The sequence below is a fragment of the Toxotes jaculatrix genome, chromosome 1 (genome assembly GCF_017976425.1).
Source record: "Toxotes jaculatrix isolate fToxJac2 chromosome 1, fToxJac2.pri, whole genome shotgun sequence".
NCBI classification, from domain to species: Eukaryota; Metazoa; Chordata; class Actinopteri; family Toxotidae; genus Toxotes; species Toxotes jaculatrix.
In genome coordinates, this window is record NC_054394.1 from 7,966,997 (window position 1) to 7,983,929 (window position 16,933).

The 16,933-nt window shown below is 39.5% G+C and overlaps 1 protein-coding gene across 1 annotated transcript in view; it reads left to right on the forward strand.

The window, feature by feature from the left end:
- The first annotated feature begins 445 nt into the window (after window positions 1-445).
- LOC121183191 (carbohydrate sulfotransferase 8-like) overlaps window positions 446-16,933 on the forward strand; it is a 160,416-nt gene continuing 143,928 nt past the window's right edge. The window contains exon 1 of the mRNA XM_041040125.1: window positions 446-508. The gene's annotated coding sequence lies outside the window, so the exon portion shown is untranslated. The remainder of the gene's footprint in view (window positions 509-16,933) is intronic.

The window sequence follows — 16,933 nt, forward strand, 5'->3', positions numbered from 1 at the left end:
CCGTACCCAGTCGATGCGCGGGATGAAATTCATACCCCCATCTTTATCAGTATCAGCATCGCCTTGAAGACAAAGAGAGCACTGCAAATGAAAATATGCTCCAATAGCAGGAGAAGCCAGTCTTAAAGTCACTAATACTGCAGCCGAGCCCGCCTGGAGGCAGACAGGCACCGGTCCTTGGAGACTCTTCGGGGATGCGCAAAGATGTGAGAGTAAAGAGCGAGAGGCATTGTGATTGGCCATACTCTTTCTAAAAGCATCAGGCACGGCGAGTCATGTTTGCTCCAGCCAGAGCATCAACGAGGTGGCATCAAACTTGAAGGAGACGTATTCTCAGCCCGCACAGTCGATGCGTTCACAGCGTCAACCATAAACTTGCATCATTTCCCCAAAGAGGCGGTGGTGCTGAAACAGAGAGACTTGGCTGATCAACTAGTGAAGAAGAGGAAGACGCTCTCACTTCTGCACCTGCTTCTCAGCTACATGGTATCAGGGAGCCCCGGTTGAGGTGAGTCCAATACTAGATGCAGTGCACAGTAAACTGCACATAAGCTGTTTTCAGTCATTTCTATGAGATATTGTGTTACAGCCTCTAAAGTCACCAGCGTCCAATCTGTCTGTTGCCTTTATCTGTTGTCCTGAGGGTTTGCATGTGTTTCATGTTAACGATCTTAGGCACTGGCTATAGCTACAAAGTTACGATAGGCTATTCATCTCTCTTGAGTTGGTTTAGATTACATAATACAACCAGGTAAACATATTGACCCACAGATGACACTGATTGCCTGTTGATTCCTCTATGTATGCTTGCCATCATCAAGTATCCCACTCTTCAAAATTTTTTTCGGTGTCAATCCAGCTGTTCTCTGCAACCCTTGCAAACCAAAGTTTGAGAATGAATGCAGTTCTTGTCTCTTGTCCCTATTCTGTAAAGGTCTGAGATAGCTTGTAATGCATTACACAGAGTTTATTTACTTCAAATTTAAACATAGTTTATCAGTCGAGAAATGGCAAGGCCATGGGATCACTGTAAAATTAAGCACATTATTGCATAGTTAAAAAATGCAATAATCTGTTACACTGACTGTTAATACAGTTTGTTTTCTCTGTTTAATATTTTCACACATCAAGATATGACATAGGACGGGTCTTCTTTACATGCATTGTTAAAGTGGCAATGAGGAAGTGATCCATTCAATGGTGCTTAGTGGCTTTTATTTTTTTTTATCTAGCCTGGCAAACCTGGTGGTTGGAGTACAGTCAGATATATAGAAAAGATCAGGACAGAGTTTGTGTGTGCTGTTGTTTGGGTGTCGCATAGAATTGCTGTGTTTTCTAGACTATAAATATAGCCACTGCACACAAACTGGCCTCAGGCATGTATTTTGGGTCATGCCACTTTTATAGCGTAAATGATTTTTCTCTAGCATCTTGAACACAACCTTAAGCTTTGTAGTGACTTTAAAACCCGAGAAGCTCCCACAGTGCTGTCCAAAGAAATCAGAATAAAAGCAAATCAAACCAAAAAATACATATATATAAACTGATTATCCAGCAAGAAACCACTAGACCAACATTCCTGCTTGTTTTCCTTTGATTTTCTTTGCATTCATTACGCATGTCGGTGGTCAGTTAAGAAAGTTTAAAGTCTACAAGATCTTAAACAGTGTTGTAATTGCAAGTACTGTGACTTACTTGCTTTAATCAATTACCCTGTCAAGCTGAGAGGGAGCGTGGGTGTCATCAAAGCAGAACAAGGCCCTTTTGAGGTGGGAAACTTGTGGTTGAATGACTTGTGATTAATTTCAAGTCATGACTTAATTTCAAAGGCACGTTTTTTTTTTTTCCCAGTCTTTTGCATTGAAATACAAAATACTACAAGTTTGGTATTTTTTATTTGCACAGAGCTTAACACACATTGCTGACTCAAATCCAGTGGGTCTTTGACACTTTATATTAAAGGATTATAAAAAATATAGAGTCAGGAGATGTAACATTATTGAATTCAGATTTCTGAGGTTCCACTGCTGTTTGGAAGATCATTTGTATTTTCCTTTTATGTGTAAATTTAAACCATGGACAGATGACAGTCCCAGCTATCATAATTTAAAATGAGTCTTGCACGTCTTTACAAGAGGAGATGGGATTTTCTTCCACTTCCACACTTTGTAATTTAGGCAGAAGACAGGTGTATTTTTTACCTGAAAATCTTGCTGAGGTACTTGACCTGTGTGCCAGATTTTGATATTCACTCCTCATGCAAAGACAAACCCTCCACAAGATCATAAACAGAGCTGTAATTGCTAGTAAGGTTGCTCGGTGGTTTTAATCAATTACTGCGCCATCCTCCATCTCTCTGGATGGGGAGCACAGGTGTCATCAAAGCAGAATGAGGCTCCTTTGAGGTGGGAAATGCGAGACTCAATGACTTCACTCAGCTGGGTCACTGGACACACAGCAGAGCTTTGACGCGTACAAATTGTGCTTGAAGATGCTGTGTTCATCCTGGGAGGCTCAGCGGCTGGCAGGGGACCAGCGGAGCGGGGACATTGCACTCCAGATGGCCCAGAGAGGCCAGAGGAAGAGAGCTGTCCAAGCCCAGCTGGGAGTAAGGGAAGCTGGACTGCCGGTAGTGTGTGTGTGTGTGTTTAAGTGATTGTGGGAGGGAGACAGGATGAGAGAAACATTAAAAGACAGAGAAAAAGAGGTTCGTATGAGGGTGTGTGCGTGCTGAAGGAGTGATTGGGAGAGATGGGGAGAGAGAGAAAATGAGAGCGAATGAAACAAGTGCCTCTGTTTGTGTGTGTGTGCATGCATGGAGGTAGTGATAGGAAAAGTGTGGGAGGGAGAAGAAATAAAAGAGAAGATGAAGGAGCTTGTATGTCTGTGCGACTGTGTATTTGTGTGCGTGTGTGTGTGTGCGCGCGCGTATTGAAGGACAGGGAAGCAGAAAGGGTTGGAGATGCAGAAAATGAAAGAGAGAAAGAAACAGGCGCATGTGTGTGTCTGTGTGTGGGAGGGAGAGAAAATGAAACTGGTAGAAGCAAGCATGTGTGTCTTTGTGTTTGTGTGTGATTGCAGTGAAAGCATTACTGGGAGAGAAAAGGCAGGAGGGACCGAAAACAAAATAGAGGAAGAAAAAGGGAACGTGTGTGTCCCTGGGACACAGTGAGTGTATGAGAGGGGGAGAGAAAAATGAAAAACAAGAAACTGGTATGGTGGGATGCTTGCATTTGTGTGTGTGTGCGTTTGTGGAGAGATGGGTGCATATGTGTGTGGTCTTACTAACAGTGGTATTCACTGATAATAGAAAACATGTAAAATGGGGTCCTACTTCAAACAGAGTTTCAGCTGTTCAGTCAGTCAGCTCTGACCTCTGACTCTCTGATCTACTTTATTCACGCTCTTGTACCGGAGCCATGTGACGTACAGGGGTTGTTGTGTATGTGCTTTATGGCACCTGGCTTCAGGCACATGACCTCCCCCTGTGAGCTCAGAATCTGATATTCACTCCTCGCTCTGATTGAGGAGACGTCCTGCATGTGGGAGGCTTTTTCTTCTCTTTTTTATTGCATGTTACATCTTGGAAGGGTCTCATTCTTTCTAAAGTGAAGCCACCTGAGAACCAGAGCAGTGCACATGACGACAAACACACAGCGGCTTCACAGAGATAACTTTGCCTCACTGTATCCATTAGGGAAGCCGCTAGAGAGCAGACGGAGAGAAAGCGTGCTCTTTTCATTCTGCCACATCTGCTCTGTGATGGAACGAAGCATGATCTGCACTTTGATCACAATGAATTATTCCTATCCCTGGCTATAAATATGGTCTGTCTTCAGCATCCAATCTCTCGCCTTAAACTAGGAATCTGTGCTCGCCTCAGAGTCTCTCTCTCCTGAGTGTGTCACTGCGGGTGTACTGCAGCTCTGGTTTTCTTCCTCACACTGTGGAGGAATCAGAAGCCATCCCTCGGTGCAAACCTTTGCTGGAGAAGACTGTGATGCGTCTCGGCAAGAAAATTTATAGATGCTGTCCAATACAGTAATAGCAGTATTTTGAGCTAATATAAAACACAAAAGGGCTTTCTTAAAGGGTGAGGCTGATGTACAACAAACCCCATGAAAAAAACAAAACCAACAGTATATTGGTTTGTCTCTAACTCTACAACATAACAACCACGTTCAAAATAAGCTTGTTTCCACTGCAGCTGTCCGCGGTCGTTCAGTCCAGTATGAATGATCTTAGTCCACAAAGCTTCTTTAAATGTTCTTTATGGAGAAGTTATGTAATGTGTGACTGGTCCAGAGAATATCAACTAAAAAAAAGAAAATGGATATGAATGTTTCCATTGAGGGCTGACTAGTGATTTATTCTGTTAATTCCATATGGGACCAATGCTTAGTACATGTTCTATAAAATATAACATCTTTAAATATATTCATAATGTACTAAATTCCCAAACAAGTATATTGGCATCTGTGTTACAGATGTCAATACAGCAAAGCATTTTGATAAACACAACAGTTCACGATAACAATACGCACAACTTGGCTAACATACATGTTCATGTCTGGCTACAGCCTGGACACTCAAAATGTGCTAGCCGTAGTGTTTTATGGACATTCAAAACCGTATTTATATTAAATAACCAAAAACCAATAAGCTTCACTGAATTCCACAGAAATCCCCTTTAGTTCAAAATCACATCTCTCCAAGCTTGAGCCTTTGTCAACAACACTCCTAAATCACAGCTTAATTTGGAGGCTAAGTGCTAGCCAAGAAACAAGGGCAGCACAAACATTCAGCAAATTAAAATGTAACCAAGTATATCCATCAATGTATTGAAAAAGTGTGGATAGATTCTATACCTGAAAAGGTAGAGAATCGATAAAGATGTCCACCCATGTTGTTCATTCTTACACGTTTATCGAGAATGAAGCAACCGTGGCAAGAGCTCCCTCTTCTGGACGCCTGTAGCCATCACTAATCAATCACGGATGAGATCTTAAGGTCCTTGCTCACATAGCTTGCTGATTTTAACCAAATAATGAATTAAACAAAGTAATTTTTCTCACATCTCAGAAATAGTTGTTAACCATTCTAAACTATTATTCATACAAGAGATCATCCATTGCTTTTTAATTCTAAGTTACTGTCTTAGCATTTACATAAACTTCAATCTATCATATCTGAGACAACCAGCTTCAAGCCAATTCATTCCTACTGAAGATGAAAATAACTTTGTTTTTACTGTTTTAGAAAAAGTAATTTAATAAAACATCAGGACACTGAAATTCCTAGCAAACATTACTCAACCATGAATGTTCTGGCAACGCTTTTCAGACCTGGGTGTAGATTGGAGTACGGATTAAAGGGACAAAATAACAAAATGAAGTTATTTTAATGAAGGGTGAAAGAAGGAGATATGGGGAATACTTGACTTGATGATCTTGCTACCCTCAGGCTGTACCACGCCTAATCAGCTAGCTGCAGCACTTGCAGTAACATCAGTGAGATAAATAAACATTGAATTCGAAGTGGTTGGTACTTACAGTTTAAATGAATAAAACATGAGAATTAAAAATCGTTTATTTGCTCAAACATTCCTCCATTGACTTTACATCTAAATTTCGGAGTTAGAGTTAGAGTAAGGCCAGTTAATCTGTGTTCCGTGCTCAAATATGTCATTTTAACATCAACCAGTGTTATTATTGTAACTTTAGGCAAAAATGCGTCCTGGATGGTGGATGAAAAATGGGGGACATCAAGTTCTTTTTAAAGGACCAAAGTTTAATAAACAACATAGCTAACAAGAATGTTTTGTTGCCTCTGTAAAGCTGAACAAACTGAACTGAACTGAGTAAAGTATCATTTTGGAAATCTGTGTCATTTGGATCAAGAGTAGAGTTATTATGTGATACTATGCTTAATTATGACAGGGGCATTATTTATATGGAAGATTAGCCACAGCGTGTCCACTTGACTAGTTTGTTTGTAAAAGCCATGCATCATCTTATCAGGAGGATCCAGTTTAACCAGCACAGAGACACACCAGGAGCTGAAGCTGCAGCCTCTCAGGTGAGCTCAGATGTCAGCTGTACAGATGTTTGAAAGACAGTTACACAAAGTAGAGTGGAACTCTGCAAAATGTGAGATGTGAAATTTTTTCCAAGAAAAAAGCATGGAATACAAGTCTGGTTTAAGGCAAGTCATGTAACCAAATATATAGTGAATGAGGCATGTGAGCCAAAATATCCTATCCTATTAAAACCAAATCTTGCTATGGATATGGATTAATACACATTTGGTGTGCTAGTGAGTATTTACAGCAGAACAACGATGTGTATGTGGGATTGACTCAAAATAAACTTGCAGCGCCTGCACTCCCTGTTCATTGTAATGAGGGAACGTGTCACTGGGTGCAACATTGTGGCTCACTGATGTGTTTTTAATAGTTTTTGGACAATAGTGGAGCTCAGTGGCACAGAGGAAAAAGATACAACAGCCTTTGGATACACAGATAATCCTTGTAAGTAGGATACAGTTATAGTTGGTTTTGGTGTTTTCATGGTATTTGCAAACAAAAAGAAAAATATCAAATTCCTCCAAACTTACCTTTACAGCAGATTTTGCTGAAGTGTTAATGGCCACACAATAATACATATGTAACAGAAATGAAAAGTATAATTTATCATCATTGCTATAAAGTTTTACATTTTGGATATACTGTGTAGATTTGGTGCTGTAACGGGGTCTATGATTCATTACCTCATTTTGATACAAGACTGGGAAATAGATCATAATTCACTGGAACGCCACCAAACCGGACCTAGCCAGCTGAGCTGGGATTGACTTTGTGTTAATACATCATTTCTGATTCACAGAGCTGACTACAAGCTCTTGACTGGCATATTCAAAAAGCCTCTGATGTATCAGGAACAAACTACAGTACAATTCTCATGAGAACATGGAAATAGTGACAAAGGATGGCTTCAGGCTGTGCTTTAGGAACAATCAACAGAGACTGCATCTATGTCTTTGTATATCAGTGCATCCCACAGGGACATGGTGTGTCTTTTCTTAGTATCACTGCGTGTGCATGAGAGTTTGGCTGATTTTAATACATAAAATTCCCAGTTCCTCTACACAGCACCTTCACATCGTCTAACAGCCTCACCCACAAAGTATGGCACTATCAACCTATCACCTCTAATGGGAACAAAAGGTCAGTCCTTAATTATTCATTCGGGATGTCAAACAATGCTTGCCGGCTGTTATTTAGGGTGGGGGAGACCCACTGAATAATTCACGGGCAAGATTCTCTTTCCTTCGAGGAGCGGCACGGTGGTTCAGATGTTTGCGAGAGTCTTATCTCAATGCAGGAGCCCTCTGTCATTCCTGAGCTGACCTTGGCTGTCACTGCAGCAGCAACATGGGTGGCACAGAAGGTGGCAGGGACTTGTGTTCTTCCCCTATCTGCAGGCCTCCTCCACACAGTGAGAGTGAGTAGGAAGGACCACAGGGAGCTGGCTGTTCCTTGTCTAAGTTCCCCCAGTGTCTGTTTACAGTACACCATGTGCCACGCTGTGTCAGGTGGGCGCCAATGCATTAAAAAAAGGCAGATTACTCTTTTACAATGAGTTATTCTGCTTTTCACCCAAGGTACGTTTCTGTTTTGGTATACTAGCCATGTCAATTGCTCTTAAGCGGATTTCTTAAGATGTAAGGGGTGTTTATTGCCGCTGAAGAGGCAAAAGCAGATATTAATGCTATTAAAGTGCATTAAACTGAAGAATGCTGTAATGTGAGTCACTTCCATGGCAGGATTAGAGGGAGGCAGCATGGGGAAGATTCTGAGTAAGGAGAGAAAGTGAAAATGTTCATGTTGTTATGTGAGAGGCAGGAGGGAAAGACAGGGACAGATGAGACAGAGAGAGTGAGAAGAGAAGTGTGTGTGTGTGTGTGTGTGAGAGAGAGAGAGAGAGAGAGAGAGAGAGAGAGAGAGAGAGAGAGAGAGAGAGAAGAGAGAGAGAGAAAGTGTGAGTGACAAAGAGAGAGAGAGAGAGTCTGCCAGCTCTGCCATCTGAACAATAACAGAGGCACTTACACAGATACAGTACACATCTATCATGCAACGGACGGCAAGGAGTCCAGAGGAAATCAAATGAGAAACATGTTTATCATTGTAAATGCAATCAGCAGAATGACCCTGCCTTCCTATGGCCGCTATCTTACTGCTGGGTTTACTGTACCATTCAATGAAGGCAGAAGAGATCATCAGGACCGACTGCTCTGCCATTTTAGATGAAAAACAGTGATCAATAATTATGGATAGAGGTACTTAAGACTTCAGCTGCCTTAAAGGATACTTCTGCTCAATCTGAGGAGGTTTTGTACAACTGTCATCAAAGTAAAGACATTTTTCTGAAGACAGTTATTATTGGTTAGATCCTTGGGCAAAGATTGAAAGCACAATAGAGATCTAATTATACCAATGCCTGTCTTGACAATAAGTAGGCATTACTGTCTCTACCCGTAAATCATGGTTTTGTTTAAATTCATGTATTACCAGTCTGCCTGTGTGCCTGACACACAGTATGCAGTAGTTGTTTCTGTAGTATTTTGGTGTATGCAAATGAAAATATGAAAGCTGTAAATCATCATCTCTGAATGCGGATGAAAAGCGTTGTGTGCATAGTCCAAAATTTAAAAGCAATAGTTGACTTTTTCCTGCCACCTTCAGGTCTGTTGAGGATCCAGGCTGATGAATTGGGGAATGAAAACAGAATGTTATTTGGGGACACTGATGCTCAGGGGTTGGCTTGTGATGTCAGTATTTCTTTGTGAGATACTGCCCTTATTGCCACCTCAGTGTGCGCAGAGCAGTGACAATGCTCGTTTATCATGGAGCTGAAAAAAAAATAGTTGAGGAGAAGCAGGTTTCACCAGTGTGTCTTTGTTAAACTGCGGGAGAATGGCTTGGATTGGCCCAAAGAAATTGGAGGGTGAGGAGCAGCCTTTTATCTCAGGTTGACAAGGTGACTGTTTCAGTGGCTGATGCTGGACCATGTGCCCTTTTAAGTTTGAAGGCAGCAAAGTACCTGGAAAACCCAGGACCAAGGGCACGAACATGCTTGCTGCCAACTTCTGGCTCCACTGTGGGGCTCTTAAAACGTTAACTCTTCTGGAACCACACATGCCCAGGTGGCAGGGTGTTGATCAATTAGGCCAGAGTTTTGCTGCCCAAGTTAATTACACTAATTTATTTTGCCTAAGCTTGTCAGTAAAAACTTGGCAACACATTCATGTCTTTCTGGGTGCACTGGCTAGGTGCTAGTAGGTGGGCCCAAATGAGTTGAACATTCCCTCATAGAGCAATCAGGCTAAAACACCAATCAGAGAATTAATGCCAGTTTACAGTAAAATTGAAATACCATCTGTCCAGTTCGTTTGTGTTAAGTTTTGAACTTAGAGAATAAGTATAAAAAAGCATTTAAACAAAATGGGCTGCAGATCCATAGAGTTCTGCTTAAGGTCTGCTGCTTCAAGTTTATGCAAGAAAAAAAACATGAAATTTGAAGGATGTGGTGATTAAATGCATTAAATCCTTTCATCAACCCCCCACAACATTCTTTAGCCAGACACAATGTCTTAAGAAAAAAAAAAATCAAAAAGACCTAATCAACACATACTTGACACTGCTCTTGTAAATGCTGTAATCAGCATGCAACAATGCCAATAATTGAAATGTATTAAGGTTGATATATTTATTTCTCTTAAAAAAATTAATATCAGTTTTACATGCTATATGAGGCCCGATTTTATCTGACAAATTGAATTTGAAGTTGTTTTTATATTTAAAATTACGTATGCTGAATAACTATGTTCTATGTAGTCCAGTCCAAGTGTAGTGTGGTGCACAAAGTCTCACAGATCGTGTACACTGAAGACTGGGGCTTCACAAATAAACAGAAATATATTTGTGGTCTCTTTAAAGACCTTCAGATTTAGCTGTCAGATATCTCAGTCCTTATATCAAAGAAAAAAAAGTAAACTGCAACCTTTTGACAAATGACTCAAACTGATATATCAAGCCAATAAATCACATGGTGAGCAAAGCCAACAAAGACTGACATACAGCAATTATAGGCTGAACTGTAAATAAGAGAAACATATGACAGTGTGTTTTACACCAGTCTGCTCACACAGTGTCTTTTTTGCTTTAACTGAAAACAGGCTTAATATTCCGTTTGCACATTACACACTATATTCATTATTGAACTCATGCATTTAATCATTATTTATTATGGGGAATAAAATCAATAAAAATAAATTCTTTATCATTATCACATGTATTTATTCACTCCAGGTGTGCTGTAATTTACCTTTAAACTGTTAATCATTCAATCCCCGAGTTTCCTCTGTAATTGAGTCAAAAGAAACACATCTACCTTGATTGTTATTTAATGTTTATTATCAAGTGATCAATTCAGGCTGAACCCCCACCCCCCACCCGCCCCCACCACACACACACACACACACACACACACACACACACACACACACACACACACACACACACACACACACACACACACACACACACACACACACACCCAAAAGAAAATGAATCCCATTTTTTTGTTATCTGCTTCTCCATATGATTAAACAAGTATCAGAGGCAGTGAGTCGCTCGTTCAATTAGTGTTTCATTTACCACATTTAATTACCCAGAATCTCTGCCCTCTTTGACCCTGCAAGAAGCCTAATGTGACTAATGAATGCACTTACCTGATTTCCTTGCGTGGGAAATTGCATCAGTGTCTATTTCCCATGATCTGGTCACAGGAAGGCAGCATATATATGGTGACTGAAGATTAAAGGATTTTTTTGGGGGGGTGCAGATGAGTGTTTATTGACCAGGGCAGGGGTTTCAAGCCAGTATTGAAAGGCCCTGTGATGACTCCAGCTGGCCACCTTACTCCAGCCAGACACTTTGATGTTCAAAAAGCCCATATAGCCACAAGTAGTCACAAATCTTACTGTGTGCCTGTTGAACACAAGCACACATTTGAGCAGGCTGAAAAAAATACTCTGAAGCAGTTATTTTCATTTCAGCCTTGATCATATAAAATGGTTTAAAACAGGTCAGTCAATGTGCTTTACATGGAAATGATTTTCCTCATGTTTTGGACATGGTGTGTTTCAGAGTTGAGGCTCAGATTCTCCCTTAGCAAGTCTTTAAACAGGCCTTGAAAAAGTCTCTCTGGACCAAATGAAAAAAATTCTCCTTTGTTTTGATTGAAGATGCCATGTATGTAACCACCATCCTTTCTTACTTCTGGTTAGCTGGCAAACAGCAATTAGAAAAATTGCAAGTTTCTCAGTTTTGCTTCATTGAGCTTTTTATCACACTCGCGTGTGTGCAAGAGAGTCAAATTTCTGATTACAGCTTTGGATTGCATTAACTTGTAGCTGCTGTATAATATTTGAGAATGATTGGCCTGCAGTAAAATGCAGACAGTAGAGTATCATGAATATCAGTGTACGTCCATACTCAAAAACCCCATTCACCTCTAACATGTGTAAACTGCATAATGGTGACATGGATCGCTTGTGATGACAGGACCAAATACAACATATCATGGACATACACTATCATAGCTGCCCAGTCACTGCCACATGGCACTGAAACCTCACACCTATGAAATGTTAAATTAGACTTAATTTGCATGTTCTTTAAAAACATGTTATTCAGCTGTATATGCTGCTTCAGAGAAACTGTGTCTGTCTTAGAACTAAATACATTCTGTATAAGAGATGAGTCATGTGAATCTCAAGGTTAGAACCCAGAAGAATTCACTTGCTGAATACTTGAAGAGCTTTAACAAAATAGCTTGTCACGAAGAGCTTTAATTAAAGGAGAAACACAGAGTTCATTACACTGTAGCTGTATATGTGACTGTCAGCTCCCTCCTCGACTTTATGAAGTGTTACAGCAATGTGAATTTAAATGGTAATCTTGATTTTTGTGGAGTGGCTTAAGGGAGGTCCCTGACTCAAACAAAGCTGCATGTTTTGCTCTTACTTATAATTGGCATGTAAATAATGATCGCTAATTTGAGTCATGCAGAAGTAACTTGAAAACATTTTAAACTTTACGGTCAGGGCATTAAGAGCCGAAAACAATCTACAACACTTTTACAACACTGCTAAATATAAGTGACTGTGCCTCTTGTTGTCAAATTACAAAAGGTCATTTGACATTGTAGGCAGAACCGGTCAACTGTAGGCAGAATGTGTTGCAGCATTTGTGGCAAAGTTTTTTTTCTCAATTTTTAAATGAAGCAAAGAAGCGTGCCCTGAGCTGTGGCTATCAGACTGGGAAAAACTGAATTAAACTTTGATATGAGCCATTAGCTTTCAGCCATGTTGTTTCTTAGAGAATGTAGCCAGTGGAATTAATGTCTTGCATCTTGTTGTGATATACACCTGCTGTTTAGCACATTAAGCAGTGGAATGTTATTCCCTCAACATAAGTGCTTTGCATTCAATTTTAATGAAGTATGACTATTAATATTTAAGATTAAAGATTCAAGCATTAGTGTCCAAGTGTAAGCTCAGTGTTGATGTCTTCAAAGTGATTGCGATAAGTAAACTCTGGTCTATCCTGTTTAATACAAATAATGATCCATTTATGCAGCCATTAAAAATTCACATTACCATTCAATTACTGTTAATCAGTTCCTAATCAGATGTGAGTCTATTACGCTTGGGCAATTTAAGCCTGGTATTAAAGCAGGTATTACAAAGGAGGGCAGAGATACTTGATTATGCATGTCCAAAATCACTCCACATTACCATTTTATTTTTACCGTGGTATAATTAATATCTTTACATCCCACCCTCAGCCCTTAGAAATGTTTAGCTGTGTTTATACTCCTTTATATTTGTATTGGCATGGATAACTCAGTACATTTTCAAGGAAAACGAATTTGTGTGAAGACATGCACTTTGTTTAATGTTGAGAAAAGTAGTTATGGTTAAATGATAATCACTGATGAATCTTTTTAATTTTAAGACCACAATCTTTTCCTAAACTTAACCAAGTGCTGTGGGTGCTTAACTTAAACTTAAATCATGCTTTAGTTGTGTGGATATGAAAAGGAAGACATGAAATAACTTGTCAGGGAACAATTTACAGACAATTAACAGTGTAGAAATATTTTCAGCTCATTATAAAACTTTTGTGTCTAGGTAATTAATGGGAAACACTGGCTATGAACAGCATGAACATTTTGAGACTTGCCAGAGATGTTAATTAACAATGTTTCCTTGTTATGTTGATAAAAAATATGATTTGTGATTGTCATTGTGATTTCTGTCAAATGCATTTTCTATTGAAAATTAGTAGAATTGGTAGGAGCCAGAGAGAGTGAAGGCTCACTTTAAGCACAGCCTGCCTCATTATCTATTCAGGGGTACTGTACAGTAGATGTTCACACCTGGGATCTGCTCAGTCACCGCCACTGTTGGCTTGTGAACAGCTACTAAGAGTTCTGAAGGCATTACTCATTCCCTTTCCCTGGCCAAATTTTCCCAGCCGCCTCAGGAAATCAAACCGGCACCTTCTTGATCACAAACCTGTTTTTTGTTACCTACCTGCTGGTTTCATATGCTCTGTGATCCTGCTCATGTTTTAAACTCTGACTTCAGAAAAAACAGGTTGTGGGCTTAGCACTGGTGTACTGGTTGTCAGTTGTCAATGTTTCCACTTCCAACATGTCAGCAGAAGCTTCACTGTAGACTCAAAACTACTTTGTTGGCATATCAGCTGAGTAGGAATTTGTTTTATCAGAATTTGGTTGAAACAGAAACAGAAACCACAGTATGTTTCAAGTCAAGTGGGTCATTTTAAAGAGTGGGCCTTATGGTCAGAGTTAGTACCATTAGTTTGACAGTTATCACAACAGGTGGGCAAATATTGCTTACCCACAGCAGCAAGCTGCAGAGCTTAAACTAAGTGTTGGTGTGGTTGTTTAAACTCTCTTTCTTTTTACTTGGAGAAAATAATACTAAGAAATCTTGGCAAAAGTTTGTTTTTTCCTTTTCATGTTATTTTCACAAAGTAAATGCAAAACTAAGAATTCAGTAACCCTGAGTTCATACTGCAACATCTTGGCAGATGTTCAACTACTGAGACTGAAATTATACTGTTAAAGTCAAGGTCATGGCCACTCTATACCAGATACTTTTTCTTGTCTGCTGTGTGGTCTCTGTAAATTTTGTGAAATTACAATAGATGTGCAGATGCAAATATGTGCTCTTTGCACAAAGTGAAAAAATATGTACTTTTCCAAAATGATGAAAATGACGGTGGCATACATGAGAAACAGGGCCCGGGAGCAAGACTGTTGCTGATAACTTGCTGATAACAGCACAGGAGAGGAGGACCCACACATAGACTCAAAGACTGGATGATGCAGTGAGGTATCTTTAACAACAGAAATCGAGCTTGCAGGTGGATGGTTATGCAAGCAGGCTGGTGAGTTGACAGGCAGGCAAGCAAGCAGGTTCAGGTAACAGGTAACAAATGCAGGTAGCAGGTGAAATGCACAGGAACATAAGCAGTAGTTGTAACTGTAATCCCAAAATTAATGCTATTACAAATAATAAATTATAAAACTGTTGTACCTGTTGCCAAGATGCTGTTTGGTGTACTAGACAAAAGTATAGTAAAGTGCTTGGGTAAGATCCTTTTCTGAGTAACACTGTCAAACATTAGTTGAAAACACCTTACTGTAACACTACATTCTTTTCTTTGTGAAAATACTATTTACCAGTCATCCAGTTTAAAAAAAAAAAAGAAGAAGAAAAAAGAACATGCTCTTGTTTCTCCAGCAACACCTGGATCTATAATCCATGGTTTAATCTGGTTAGTTTCATTTTATTGTTTTGAAACAATCTCAAGTCAGAGAAACACATGATGCAATTCAGAAAAGGAAGGCCATATACTATAGGATCATACCACTATATATTTATAACTGCAGTCTCTCACAGGCGGCTGTGGTATCCTGTGAAGTCTCACTTTGTAATCACATCCCCCACTTCAATATCTTTCCTTTTTTTTCCCTGTACTTGCACAGAAAACACTCCCCTCTTGTTTATTGAAAAAAAAAAATCTAACTTTGATCCTTGGCTCATCTTTTTTTCAACAATTCTGTCATCCATGATTACAACAAAAACAGAGTATTCATGTCACCATGTAATAGTGACTGTATCTGTGGAGAGGTGCAAAAGAAAGAGAATGAATAATCTTGGATGATTCAGGTTTTTCACTGGATGTATTTGCCAAATCGCTAAATATTCTTACCAAACCTAAATGGTCACTGAAAAATGACAACATATGCAAAGTGCTTTTGTGACCATAACCACATCTAGAACCCAGTATGTAAATCTCCGTCTCCTGTGTCTAAGTCCAAAGAGTACAAATATGTTGCGCTGAACATAATCTAGGCAGCAATTACATGTCCTTAAATACACATTTAGCAAAACAAAGTAGTAGCATAGAAAGTAATTTCTAACAGATAGGGCTGATTGACATTAGTTGAGACCACAAATAAAATAATCAAAGATAAGCCAGCTGGTAGGTTGTCAGTCAAAAAGATAATGGTCTCCTCCCAGGACCCTGCAGCAAGTGCTTTGGAGCCAGACCTCAGAAGTATAAAACAAATGTCCTCTGCTCTGGTTTATATTTTTCCTCATGCTAAGCCATGGCTACAAAGTTTTCTGTTAAAATTTATTATGTTGCTACTCAGTTCAGTCTGGAGGCCGTTAGCAGGCTGGTAGATCTCAGATTACAGGAGTTTGTGATTCACTTAATGTCCAGGCATCAATACCTGGACATCAATCAAGACCAAACACCACCTTAAAAAAATCTCTGTAACAGAGAGGGGTTTGATTAACATCACATTAACTTAATATACTGTATGAGCTTGGAGCTGCATGAGGCAATGTATCAAGCTTCAGTGCAGTATATTGATATGCAGTATATATGACTGAACCACATGCAGGACTCAGGATGCAAATCATTAAATGACATTTTATATCTGCCCAAGACTTTCTTTGGGCAAATTATGCAAATGAGCAGCCCTCCCTCTGTTAGAGCAACACTTGACTTATTTATTTGAAGTTAAGATCATACTACTCATCATACTACTACCCTGTGTGTGTGAGCCACAAGTCAATATGGTTTTTAGTTTTTTTTAAATTTATTTATTCTCTTTTAACTCCTCCATTACAAAGACCACAGTACATCTTTTTTAGGACTCCTGTCTTAGTTGCACTGCACCTACAATAAATATGATGTGTTTACCTTTCTATGAAATAGTTAACACCAGAGGAGCTGTGGTGTGGTAAAGTCAGCCATCTGCAGAATCAGAAAATAATCAGAGAATATGCCGCAAATGGTTTCACATTGTGATGTTGACTGTGTTGATGTAGTGCTGGTACATAGAAAAATACTATATTTCTGTCACATCACAATTAAACAGCAAAAACCTGGTGGAAAGTACAATAATGTGCACTAATCCTTTGATTTACAGTAAAGTATGGGACCTGTTCACAGAGGTATAATCGGGCTGATTTATCTGCCACTCTTTCCACAGAGCATATTAATGTCCATTAATCAAACCAAAAGTAATCTCAGCTGGCTTTGAGTTCTTAATGTCAACTGGGTTCCTCTTTTATAGCTTGTAGAGTAGCTGGGAAATAATAATTGTCTTTTTAAAAAGAAACTGAAGTTCTTCAGGCTCACCTTGATGATTTTAATTTGGTGCACCGAACTTCTTTTTGGTTTGAGTTGACCTTGACCCATTTTCTGCTGTGAACAGTGGACAAGCAAAACTGATTATTAAGTATTAAGTATTTCTGG